This window comes from Sapajus apella, unplaced genomic scaffold (genome assembly GCF_009761245.1).
Source record: "Sapajus apella isolate SASKATOON/1434 unplaced genomic scaffold, GSC_monkey_1.0 scaffold3, whole genome shotgun sequence".
NCBI lineage: Eukaryota > Metazoa > Chordata > Mammalia > Primates > Cebidae > Sapajus > Sapajus apella.
This window is the reverse complement of record NW_022436943.1, coordinates 64,244,400-64,257,809: the sequence shown is the minus strand read 5'-3', so window position 1 is coordinate 64,257,809 and position 13,410 is coordinate 64,244,400. Positions and strand designations below refer to the sequence as shown.

Here is a 13,410-nt window from a genome sequence, read left to right as displayed (position 1 = left end):
ATCGCACGCCTCCTGGGCGGGCACAGGGGAGGCACTGCCCACCATCTCCTGTCCTGGCTCCACATGAAACACCTGCCCCAGCCCAGCCACCCTGTCCTGAGGAGAGGCCACAGGACCCTGGGTGCTCCTGGCAAGACCCCAGCCCACACCAAACCCCACCGTCGAGCAGCAAAGCCCTCTGTCTCTCCTCATCCACAGACACTCTCTTCTCCTTCCTGCCCTTCCAGAGAACTACCCCCCTACATCCCCCAGAGGCCACCACAGCCCTCTCAGGTGGGGCTGGTTTTCTCTCACAGCCCTCAGAGCCCTGGGCCTGGAGATGGCTAGGGTCCTTGTCACTGCTCATGGCCCTTCCTTCACAAAATCCCAGCTCTGGGCCCCAAGTCCTCAGTCCACACCCCCTGCTACCCGCCTACCACGCACCTGCCCTGGATGGCCTCTTGCTGCGGTCAGGGACACCCCCTAGCTCACTCCCCCCACCTGATTCCTGGGGACTTCCCTGTCTGCCCCTCACTCTGACTTCTCCAGGCCGGATCTCGTCTCTCCCAAGAACTTTGTCCTCCATCCCCCGCAGCCACCCACTGCCCTGGCCATCCCTTGGTGTGACCGTCACCAGCTTCAAGCACTCCCATCTTTACAGCTACCCCCCAGGCCCAGTGAGCCTTGCCCCTGGGCCCACCATGCACTGCCCTGTGCCCCTCCTGCTCCCGCTCACCTGTCCCCACTGTCTCCCTCCTTCCGGCCTGGGCACACCTGGCAGGAAGACAGTGACTCCTACACACACACAGGTCCCTGGCCCCAGCTGCTGACCTTGCTCCCATTTCACCGAGCACTTCGAAGCCACCAGATTAGGGCTGTCACAAGCTCCCAGAGACCAAAAGTTGTTCCCAAGGAGGTCTCTAATTCCCATGTGGAAGCACACCTGTGGTTCTGTGGGTCACTTCTAGTTCCACTGCACCGTGGTCAGGGAGTGTGGTCTGTCGTGATTTTAGCTTATGGAATTTACTAATCCTCTAAAGGCTTTTTGTGAATGTCCCACTGGCACTCAAGAAGGAGGTGTATTTTCTGCTGTCAGGGCACAGAGTTTGAGATACCAGCCTGTCTTGGGACATTACGGGTTCGGTTCCAGACCACCACAATAGAGCGAGTCACGTGTGCCTTTGTGTTTCCCAGTGCACATAGAGTCTGTTTATACCACACTGTGGTCTGTTCAGTGGGCAACAGCATTATGTCTTTTTAAAGAACAACGTACCTACCTTAATTTAAAAATACTTTTGTTCTAAAAGATGCTAATGACCATCTGAGCCTTCAGCAAGTGGTAATCTTCTTGCTGGTGGGTGGTGAAGATGGCTGACTGATCGGGGTGGCGGTTGTTGAAGGTTCAGGCATCTGGCAAGTTCTTAAAAGTAAGACAACAATGGAGTTTGTAGCATTCATGGAGTCTTCCCTTCCCAAATGATTTCTCTGCAGCACGTGATGCTACTTGAGAGCATTTTACCCACAGTAGCACTTCTTTCAAATTTGGAGTCAATTCTCTCAACCCCTGCCACTGCTTTGTCAAATAAGTTTATGGAATATTCGAAATCTTTTGTTGTCATTTCACCGGCATCTTCACCAGGAGTAGACGCCATCTGAGAAAACACTTTCGTTGCTCGTCTGTAAGAAGCAGCTCCTCATCTGTTCAAGTTTGGTCGTGAGATTGCAGCACTTCAGTCACAGTTTCCGGCTCCACTTCTAATTCTAGTTCTGCTATTTCTACCACATCTGCAGTTACTTCCTCCACTGAAGTCTTGAGCCCTCAAAGTCATCCATGAGGGCTGGAATCAACTTCTTCCGCACTCCTGTTCATGCTATTTTGCCCTCCTCCCCATGAATCACCAATGTCATTGATGGTGTCTAGCATGGTGAATCCTTCCCAGAAGGTTTTCAATGTGCTTTGTGCTCAGATCCATCAGAGGAATCACTATCTATGGCGGCTACTGTCTTACAAAGTGTGTTTCTTAAATAATAAGACCTGAAAGTCAAAATGACTGCCTGATCTGTAGGCTCCAGAATGGTGGCTGTGTTCACAGGCAGGGAAGCAACGTCAATCACCTTGCACATCTCCATCAGAGCTCTTGGGTGACAGGTGCATGGTCGATACGCAGTCATATTTTGAAAGGAATCTTTAGTTCTGAGCAGTAGGTCTCATCAGTGGGCTTAAAATATTCAGTAAACCAAAGCTGTCATCCAGGCTTTGTCGTTCCGTGTCCAGAGCACAGGCAGAGTGGATTTGGCATCATTCTTAAGGGTCCTAGGATTTTCAGAATGGGAAATGAGCATGGGCTTCAACTTAAAGTCGCCAGCTGCATTAGCCCCTAACATGAGAGTCCACCTGTCCTCTGAAGCTTTGAAGCCAGGCTTTGACTTTACCTCTCTAGCTATGGAAGTCCTAGATGGCATCTTCCAATAGAAGGTGGTTTCTTCATTGAAAATGTGTTGTGTAGCCGCCTTCATCACTGATCTTAGCTAGATCTTCTGGAGAACTTGCTGCGGCTTCTCCACCAGCACTTACTGCTTCATTTTGCACTTTTTTGCTATGGAGATGGCTTCAGACTCTTCTTCTGCAGCTTCCTCACCTCTGTCAGCCTTCATAGGACTAAAGAGTTAGGGCTTCTCTGGATCAGGCTTTGGCTTAACAGAATGTTGTAGTTGGTTTGATCTTCTCTTCAAACTACGAAAACGTTTTATCCATATCAGCAATAAGCCTGTTTCACTTTCTTCACGTTTGTGTGTTCACTGGAGTAGCACTTTTCATTTCCCTCAATAATGTCCCTGTGCACTCACAGCCTGGTTAACTGGCACAAGAGTCCTTGCCTTTGGCCTGTCTTGGTTTTCAACACGCTTTCTTCGCTGAGTTTCATCATTTCTAGCTTTTGATTTAAAGTGAGAGAAATGGGATGCTTCCTCTCACTTGAACACTTACTTAGAGGCCATGTTACGTTATTAACTGACTTAATTTCAATGTTGTTGTGCCTTGGAAAATAGGGAGGCCCAAGGAGCAGTCAGAACACACAGCATCTATGGATTCCATTTAGCATCTTATATGGGCACAGCTCATGGTACCTTACTTACAATAGTCACAGCAAAGATCACTGATCGCAGATCACCATAGCAGATTAATAGTAATGATGTTTAATATATTGTGAGAATTAGCAAAATATCACACAGAGATGTGAAGTGAGCACACGCGACTGGAAAAATGGCACCAACAGACTTGCTCAATGCTGGGTTGTCACAAACCCTCAACCTGTAAAAACCGCAATATCCACAAGGTACACTAAAGTGAAGCGCTGAAAGAGATGTGTCTCCATGTGCATAAGGTTGACCTTGACTGTGTTGTCAAGGTTTTCCACATACTTGATTTCTGTCCTCTTGATTTGTCTTGGACTGAGTGCATGTTAAAGTCTCAGTGAAGAAATGATGGTGTGTCTCTATGTATAATTTCAACCCCTGGAGTTTTACTTCATGAAGGTGGTTGCCATGTTATACAGCACACACATATTCCTAAATATTCTATCTTTATGAACTGTGACTTTTTGCATTGACATGCCCTGTTTTGTCATGCTTAATGCTTCGGGGACTTGAATGCTACTGTATGTGTTCAGAAGCATTAACCTTGCATTTTAGTGTTCCCATTTGCCCAGTACGCATTTGTCTACTTCTTTATTTTAGCCTTTGGGAATCCCTTTGTTTTAGGTCCCCGTCTTACATACGACACTAAGTGTGTCCTGATTTGTGATCCAAATTGAAAATCCGTCGTAATAGGTGAGTGAAGCCTCTTGATATTGACATGATTGACATGTTTGGTCTATCACATTTTGTAGCTGTGCATATTTCATTACATTGGCTATGTTTCTTTTTCTGCAAGATGTGCATTCTTTGCTCTTTAACTTCAATTTTGTTTTAATCTAGGAAGTGTATTTTTGTCCTAGTTTTTATCTTTGTGCTCCTAACCTATTTTAATGCCCTTAATCCCCATTTTTATTATTCAGCCCTTTAATATCGGGTTTATCTTTTTTTTTTTTTTTTGAGATGGAGTCTCACTCTGTCACCCACCCAGGCTGGAGTGCAGTGGTGCAATCTCAGCTAACTGTAACTCTGCCTCCTGGGTTGAAGCAATTCTCCTGCCTCAGCCTCCCAAGTAGCTGGGACTACAGGCATGCACCACCACAACCAGCTAAATTTTGTGTTTTTAGTAGAAACAGGGTTTTGCCATGTTGGCCAGGCTGGTCTTGAACTCCTGATCTCAGGTGAGATCCGCCCACCTCAGCTTCCCAAAGTGCTGGGATTACAGATGTGAGCCACTGCACCCGGTAAGCTTTGTCCTTTTTACTTGATACTGATCCAGGGCAGGTAAACCCCAAAAGTGGGGCTTACCCCAGGAAGGTTCTTAGTTTCGCCCAGGAAAACACTCAAGAGCAAGCCAATGGTGTTAGACAGCAACTTGGATCAAAGCGGCCATGCACAGCAGCAGCAGAGGGGCTATTCCTTGTAGAACAGGGACACCCAGAGGCAGTCAATCCAGAGGAGCAGCTCAGAGGCACTTCTGCAGTTATGTGCAAATTACGGGGCAGGTGATGCAGAAACTTTTAGAAAAAGGGTGATAACTTCTGGGTCATCAGGTCATTGCTATGGAAAGCAGTGGTAACGGTGCGGTGTTGCCATGACAATGGTAAACTGGCCTGGGACGCCAGTGGGTGTGCCTCATGGAAAGGTGCTCTGCCTTGTCCCTAGGAGAGCTAGTCCTCAATTTGTTCCTGTGTCCATGCCCCCGCTCCTACCCAATACTCTAATCCCCACCTGTTTTCTGCACAACAATCAGTGAGATTGTTCTCTTTGCCTCTTTCTGTCTCCTTTCTTTTCCCATTGTTCAGTTACATATTTGTACTTTGTCAAAATGTTTAAATTCACACTCTGGTGCTCCACCCTCATCTCCATACTGTGCGTTTGCACACACACACCGTCAGTTCCTTAGTCAGCCCTTAGTCTGAAGAAGCTCATCCTCCAAAAGATTCGGAATTCTTTGAGTTCTTTTATGTTGAAAGTTGTTTATCTGAAGAATGGCTTGGCTGGATATAAAATTCTTTGTTGACATTTTCTAAGTCTTTAAAATGCTGTTTCACTGTTGCCTTGCATTGTTGCATTGTTTTCTAAAAGTGAATTACAATAGGGTTTGTTTTTTTTGTTTTTTGTTTTATTGACATTTGTACATTATTTGATCTTATTGCTCAGAGACTTTAAGATTTTTTTTAATCTTTGAAATCTAATCATTTACTTAGGAAACGTCTCAGAGTTGATCATTCTGGATTAATGTTCCCAGGTACCTGGTACATCCCTTGATTATGTAGATTGAGATCTTTTTGATGTTGTTTCCAGAAAGTTTTCTTGGTTACCGTGTTAAATATTAGTCATGTTCCCTTGCTGTTTTTCTTCCTCAGGGACTCCAATAATACAATTGCTATTCCTCCCGTCTTCCATTTCCACTGCTTTCTCTCTGACCCCTTTTACTCTTTATTAAATTCCCTTTCATTCTCTTGGTTGCTGTCTTGTTTTCCTAAATGCCTCTTATTAAATTATCATTTGAGTCTTTTTTCTTGGATACCTTGTAATTTTTCTTCATTTCTGAGATAATTTTTTCATCTTATCCATTTCTTTCCTGAAGTCAACTCTCTTTTCAGCTCTTATTGGATATTTTTTGTCCTTTTTTGAATTCATAATTCAAGGTAGTTTTCATATCTTTAAATGCTTATTTGAGCATATTTAATGACATGCAAAATTAATGTTATCTTAGGGTTTTCTCCAGCATCATGATTTTTTCCAGGGAGAGTTTCTTATTTTGTGCGTGCTGATTTTTGTTTTCTCTTTTTTTACAATAACTCTATGGATCTGCTCATTTTGTTTCTGTTTGTGTTTGTGTTCTTTGAGTGTTTTATAGGATTTTAAGTTCAATGGCACCCTCTTCTGTCAATACAGAAAAGTCCAGATAATTTAATAGACGAGTGATAAGCAAAAGGATTATGGATCCTCCAATTTCTTTTGTTCCATTTCTATTGCATTCTTCCCTTTTACCTCTTTCCCTATCACTACCTAATCTCTGAAGGATACTTTCCTTTCTTTTTTGATCTTTTCTCTCCCAAAGTCTGTGCATTTTGAAGACTGACCTTCAAATCAGGCATACTTCTAAGTCACTTCTCTGTGGTTGGGGCTCTGACCTACTTGAACTTTTTTTCTTTTTTAAGACTTAGGGTGGACGTAGTCTTCCAGAAGATGCTTTAGATCAATCTTAAGCCCTGTTGCTAGCTCCTCCCTTCTCTCCTCCCCCACAGGTTCTCTCAGCCTGCCTTTATCAAAGCCTTATGGGAGAATGAGATGGGGTGGGAGTGGGAGAGACTTCGTGCTAAGGTTGACATTCTTCTGTTTCTGCTTAGAGTAATTTTGAAGTTTGGGAATTCTCTGGGATTGTGCTGGAGTCATAGTTTTTGTGCAGTTTTATTTCCCTTCTTATTTTTTGTCATATGTCAAATAAATTTTGGGAGGCGGAGACCTAGGCAATGGGCATCGTCTTCAGCTACTTAGAAGTGTACAGTTCTATTTTATCATATTGGAATTTTTATCTTATTTCTTCAATTCTAAGAAGCATTTTGTTTACACTTTAACATTTATGAAATCAGAGTGCATGTTACATTGATGGTCCCTTACACATGGATTTATGTAGTTTTCTGCCAGTCACCTGGGGACACTGTTAGTTTGAGAACACTTTAAATTTAAAAGTCTCTGCTTGAGATTTTATTGGGCCACATTGGTGGTGTGAATTCAGACATCCAAACAGGTTTGGGTTCAAATTCTCAGGATATCTGTACCCCTTCCCACTTTTACCCGCTGTGCTGATTGAAGCATGAAGGTTTGCTCAATTTTTCTTCTGCCAGACAGAGTACTGTTTGTTTGGATCACACTTAAACTGCACATGCAGACCTTTGGGTCCCAGCTCTATGTTGGGGTCTCCTATAAGACTCCCATCTTGGCCAATTTTTCTTTCTTAGAGGAACATGAAATAAGGATGAGGTGTGTCCTAAAAGTATAAACAGAATTATACAATAGGTACTCTTCCAGTATTCTTCTGTTGTCTGGCTTGGGTTTTTGGGTTTTGCTTGTTTGTTCATTTGTTGGTTTGTTAAGACAAGGTCTTGCCTAGTTGCCCAGGCTGGAGTGTAGTGGTGTAATCGTAGCTCACTGTAACCTTAAACTCCTGGTCTCAAGTGATCCTCCCACCTTAGCCTCTGACTGGCTAGGACTACAGGTATGCACTGCCACAGCTGGCTAATTTATTTACTTTTTTGTAGAGATGGGGTCTCATTATGTTGTACAGACTGATCTGAAACTCCTGGCCTCAAACAATCCTTTTAACTTGGCCTCCCAAAGCGCCGAGATTATAGGCATGAGCCACCATGCCCAGCCTGTCTGGCCTTTTTTTTTTCCCCCTCCAATATTATGTGTCTAAGATTCATTTTAACATGTTGTAGTTCATTCATTTTTGTTGCTATATCATGTTCCATTTTATGAATGCCGGTTATTCTTTTTACTATAGGTGGACATTTGGGTCATTTCCTATTTGGTACTATGGTTAGCAGTGCTATGGTGAACTTGCTTATACGTGTGCCTGGATGTACATAAGCGCTCATACACGTACATAAGCTCATACATACACGTTTCCAACGTGTAAGCATCTAGGATGGAAATGCCTGTATCATAAAGCTACACATATATCCAACTCTAATACATAATGCAAAATGTTTCCAAAGAGCTTGTACTGATTCACACTCTCAGCAGTATTTTTTTAAGAGTCCCTGTTGCTCTGCAGTTTACTACACTTAGCATTTACTTTTTAGCTAGTAATCAAAGTTTTAGCCAATCTGGTGGTGCTATTAATCAGTGTTGTGGTCTTGACTTTCACTTTCATGTTTAAATAAAGAAGCTGGACATCTTTTCATCTCTTTTTGGCCTCTTTGGTGATATGCTTATTCAAATATGCTGCATGTGTCTCTGTTGTGTTGTCCGCCATTGCTGATTTCCATTCCCCTGGCGCACCCTATCTAAGGTTCATCATTCTGTTGCTTTCTTTTTATTTAGTTTTATTGCACCTAAACATATTCCTAAAAGTATTTTATTTTTTTAAATTTCATATAAATTATAATTTCATGTAGGTTATAATTTTTACACTCATATGAAGGGCATTATGTTGCATATACTTGTTGGAGATTTCCATTTGCCTAATATTACTATAGTTTTTTAGAGTTTATATTGTCTAATATTAAGTCTCTAGTAATATAACAATACTAGTTTTCTTTTATGGATATTGCATAGTATGCCTCTTTCCAGACTTTTACTTTTGATATTTCTACATTCTTTTGTTTTAGACGTGTCTTTTGTAAACAGCATTTAGTTGGGTTTTATAGCCTGATGATCTTTGTCTTTAACTGAACCACTTACTCAGTTTACATTTACTATAACTGTTTATATATTTGAGATTGAATTTACCATCTTTACTTTCTTTCCAGACCAAAAAAAAAGAATCTTCAAAATCTTCAACTGACTTAATACACCCCCAATTTTAATACCCTCCTTGTTTAATTCTGTTTATTTTTAAATCTTACAAGTCAATATTTATCTAGAGTTCCCCATATTTTCACTTTTTTCCTTGTTCCTCATTTCTTTTTAAGCCTCACACCCCTTACTTGAGGCCATTTGCCTCCAACCTAAAGCAAATCCTTTAGAACCTCTTTTAGTTTGGGTCTGCTGTTAGCAAATGCTTTCAGTTTTTATGTGAAAATGTATTTCCTCTTCAGTCTTGATTGACACTTCACTGGGTATAGAATTCTATGTTGGCAGTTAGTTTCTTTCTGCACACCAAGCTAACATTCCATTGTCAACTGGCTTCTATTGCTGCTGTTGAGAAGTCAGCTGTGAGTGGGACTGCTGCTTTTTTTAATCCTGTGACTGGTTTTACAGTACTCAGTTTTTTTCTGGTTTGGAGAGTTTGTTGTTTTGTTTGTTTTTATTTGTCTGACAAGTCACCACAGTGTGTCTAGGAGTGGATTTTTTTTTTTTAATCCTGTCTTGAATTCCTGTTCCAGAATATTCTGGTTCTGAAAGAATCCCAGCCATTATCGCTCCACATAGTGCTTCTCCTGCATCCTCTCTCACTTTCTTTCTAGGGCACTGATTAGGCACATGTCAATATCCTGCCATATCCTCTATTTCACTAGATCACTCAGAGTGCTGTCAGGAACAGATAACACACTCAAATTGGCCAAGGTGGAAAATGTAACAAAAGAACTATTGCACAAGGGTAGAGTTTAATGTGACTGACAGGGGAAGGGACAGTGCCCCGGCAATAGCAACAATGCTGAGTCATTGCCACCTTCTAGACCTAAAGGGACAGGGAATGGGTGTGCTCTCAGAATCAAGGATGTCTGTATGGCTAGGCCACAGGACAGATGGACACAGCAATCCTGGGGCCACTCACAGGGAGAGACTGGAGTATAAATGCCCTCACTTCCTCTACTCCCACATTCTGACTTCCCGCTAGTGCTTACCATTAGCCAAGTCAACTGGAAGCCAAAGATCAAGAGAGTCTCTTGATGCAGTCTATACACGTCAGCTTCCTGGGCCATGAGGCAGGATGGGGAACAACAGAGATTAGATCTGCAGGGGCAAGCAGAAGATATGCAGCACAATTTCTTACTTCCCTTCTGCTTCCCCATATTTGTGTCCCTCCTTGCTGAATTCTGTATAATTTATTTTGAGTTATCTTCTAGTTCACTAATTCTCCTTTAACCATGTCATTCTGATGTTAAAGTTTTCCACTGCATTTTTTTTAATTTCAGGTTTGTTTTTTTTAATTTCTAAAAAGTCATTTTGGTTCTTTGTCTCACCAGCTCTATCACTTATAGGTTCCTAGTTCCTGGAGACATTTTTAAGTTTGTCTTTTATTTCTTTATTCATAATACTTGTTTGATAGTTCATGCCTGATAATTCTAAGTTTTCAGGTCTACTTTGTTATTCTTGCTGTATGTCACCCATGGAGTCTGTCTTCCTCATGTGTTGGATTATCTTTGACTACATACTAAAAGTTGTTTTTGAAAGAAAAAATGTAGGAATAATTTGAGGCCCACAATTAAGATATTTTCTTCCAACTAAGACAATTTGTCTTTGTCTCTGCCAATCACCTAAGGATACTGCAGCCCATGATTACCTTAAGACAAATCCAGTGCTTGAGATTCCCTGGATGCCCCCCACACAATTCAAACCTGGCTGAAATTTGCTTGGGTTTTTTCACACCCACTTAAGTAGCAGCCTGGAAGTGGCGGAGAGTCTCCTATGAGATTAACCACGTTGTGCCGTCTCTCAGCTTCGGTCTCTGTCCTTTTAGAAAGCTGTCAAAACTAAGGATCTAATTGTCTAGAATTGTCAGATGCCCCCAAAGCATCAGCTTCCCTGCTCCCAACCCCTGAGGGTCATCATATTCCCCACATGTTGACTACAGTCTTGTCATCTCTTTAATACTCCCAGGACCCTTGTTTTTTTTTTTTTTCTTTTTTTTTTTTTTTTTTTTTTTTTTTTAGGCAGGGTCTCACTTCATCACCCAGGCTAGAGTGCTGTGGCACAATCTTGACTCACTGCAACCTCTGCCTCCCAGATTGAAGCAATTCTCATGCCTCAGCTTCCCAAGTAGCTGGATTTATAGGCATATGCCACACACCTGATTTTTGTATTTTTGGTAGACATGGGGTTTCACCACATTGGCCAGGCTGGTCTTAAACTCCTGACCTCAAGTGATCTGCCCACCTCATCCTTCCAAAGTGCTGGGATTACAGGTGTTAGCCCACCACACCCTGACTAATTATTTATATTTTTCTCCATCCTTTGGAGTTGTTTTCAATGGAGTTGATTCAAGTAACTCAGTGCCCCACTGCTGGAAGAGGAAGTCTTCTCATTCGTTTTTTTAAAAAACAGATCTATTGAGATATAACTCACATACTATACAATTTGGCCATTTAAAGTGTACGATTCAATGGGTTTGGCATGTCATTTTTTAATTGTATTAAATATGTATTATATAAACTATGCCATTTTATTCACTTTTAAGTGTATGATTCAGGCATTAATTGTATTTACTATTGTTGCACAGCTATCACCACTGTCTAATTCTGTTTTTTTTTTTCTCACTCTGTTGCCTGTGCTGGAGTGCAGGAACGTGATCTCGGCTCACTGCAGCCTTGACCTCCCAGGGCTCAGGTGATCCTTCCACCTCAGCCTCCCCAGTAGCCGGGACTACAGGCACACGCCACCATGCCCAACTAATTTTTGTATTTTTTGTAGAGATGGGGCTTCACCCTGTTGCCCAGGCTGGTCTCTAACTCCCGAACTCTAGCAATCCACCCACCTTGGCATTCCAGAGTGCTGGGCCATGCCTGGCCATTAGTTACTTTTTTTTTAAAAAAAAAAAAAAAAAGAAAGAAAGAAAAAAAAGAATAGGAAAAAAAATGAAGGAGAGGAAGAAAAAGGAAGAGGAAGAGCAAGAGGGAGAGAGAACAGGGGTGTTGCTTTACTGCCCGGGCTAGAATGCAGTCTAAAAATGGCTATGCCTATAATTGTGCTTAATAATAGAGATATAAAAAAAAATGAGGAAAGAAAATAACAGACAAGCAGCCAACCAATATTTCATTTAAACCTATAAGCAGGTGTGATGTGGTACTGATAAGAGTGTGTATTTTGTGTATTTAAAGTGGAGAGTTCTATAAATGTTAATTAAGTTTACTTGTTCCGGATCAGAGTTCAAATCCTGGATATCGTTGTTAATTTTCTGTCTCATTGATCTGCCTAATGCTAATGTTGAAGTCTCCCACTATTATTGTGTGGGAGTCTAAGTCTCTTTATAAGTCTTATATATCTGGGTATTCCTGTATTGGGTGCGTGTATGTTTAGGATCTTTAGCTCTTCTTGTTGCATTGATCCTTTTATCATTATGTAATATCCTTCTTTGCTTCTTATCACTGTCTATTTCTAAAACAATTTTATCACTCCAAAAATAAACTCTGTAACTATTAAATAATAATTCCCCATCTCCCCCTCCCCAAAGCCCCTGGTAACCTCTAATCTATTTTCTGCCTTATGTGTGGCTATTCTAGACATTTCATGTAAGTGGAATGGTGTATTTGTCCTTTCAGGTCTAGACTGTTTCCCTCTGCCTAATGTTTTCAAGGTCTGTCCATGCTGTATGTGGCATGTGTTGGCACTTCATTCCTTTTCATTGCTGACTAGTAATCCACTGCACGGGGAGACGACATGGACACTTGGGTTTCCTCCGCCTTTGGGCCGCCATGAATAATGGCACTGTCAACACTGGCATACAAGCATGTTCGAGTCCCTTCTCTCAGTTCCTTTGGGTGTGCCCCTAGCAGTGAAGTTTCCGGGCCACGTGGCAGTTTAGCTTTTTGAGCAATGGCCATACCGTTTTCCATAGCAACGACACCACTTTCTGCTTTCACCAGCAAGGTTCCAGGGTTTCTGTGTCTCCACGTAGTCGCCAACACTTGGTGTTTTTCATCTTGGGGCTGTAGCCACCCTGGCAGGTGTGAAGTGACATATTGTGGTTTTAGGATGAATGACATGGAGCATCTTCATGTGCTTATTGGCCATCTGCATATCGTTTTTGGAGAAGTGTCTATTCAAGCCCCTTCTCCGCTTTTGAATCAGGTTGTCTCTGGGCTGTGAGTTGTAGCTCCCATTCCGTCTTAAATCCACATGAACCAGACTTTGTCCACTGCTGCTCCAATAGAACTGTTGTCGTCAAGGTCAGCAGTAACCTCACGTCACTAAGTCCAGTGGTCCATTCTCTGTCCCTACCTTATGTGGCCCATCAGCAGAATTTGACTCAGCCAGTGACTCTCTCCTCCTGGGAACAATGCCCTCCCCAGCTCTTCTCCTCCCTCCCCGGCCACTCCCACTCAGCCTCCTCTACCGGCTCATCTCCCTGATTTCATAGCCCTGGCCACAGGGCTGACCCTTGATCCTCCTTCTTAGCTATACTCACCTCCACGGCAGCCACATCCATCCCATGGCTTCACATATCCCCTAAACACTGACCCCTCTTGCCCAGGCCCCTCCCCGACCCCCTGACAGCAGTGCTTGGGTGTCACACAGGTGTCTCCCACTGACCCAGCCAGGCCCCACCCCTGGCCTCCCCTAACCCGCCCCTCCTGTAGGCTTCCCCAAGTCCCAACTGGTGACTCCATTCTCCCAGTGGCTTAGGCTGGAATTCCTGGTGCTGTCCGGACTCTTCTCTACACCCACGTCCCGCCCCCTAGG

General features: G+C 42.8%; 1 protein-coding gene across 1 annotated transcript in view; it reads left to right on the top strand.

The window, feature by feature from the left end:
• The window catches only part of LOC116535875 (maestro heat-like repeat family member 5), a 64,264-nt gene that overhangs the window by 32,977 nt on the left and 17,877 nt on the right, over window positions 1-13,410 (top strand).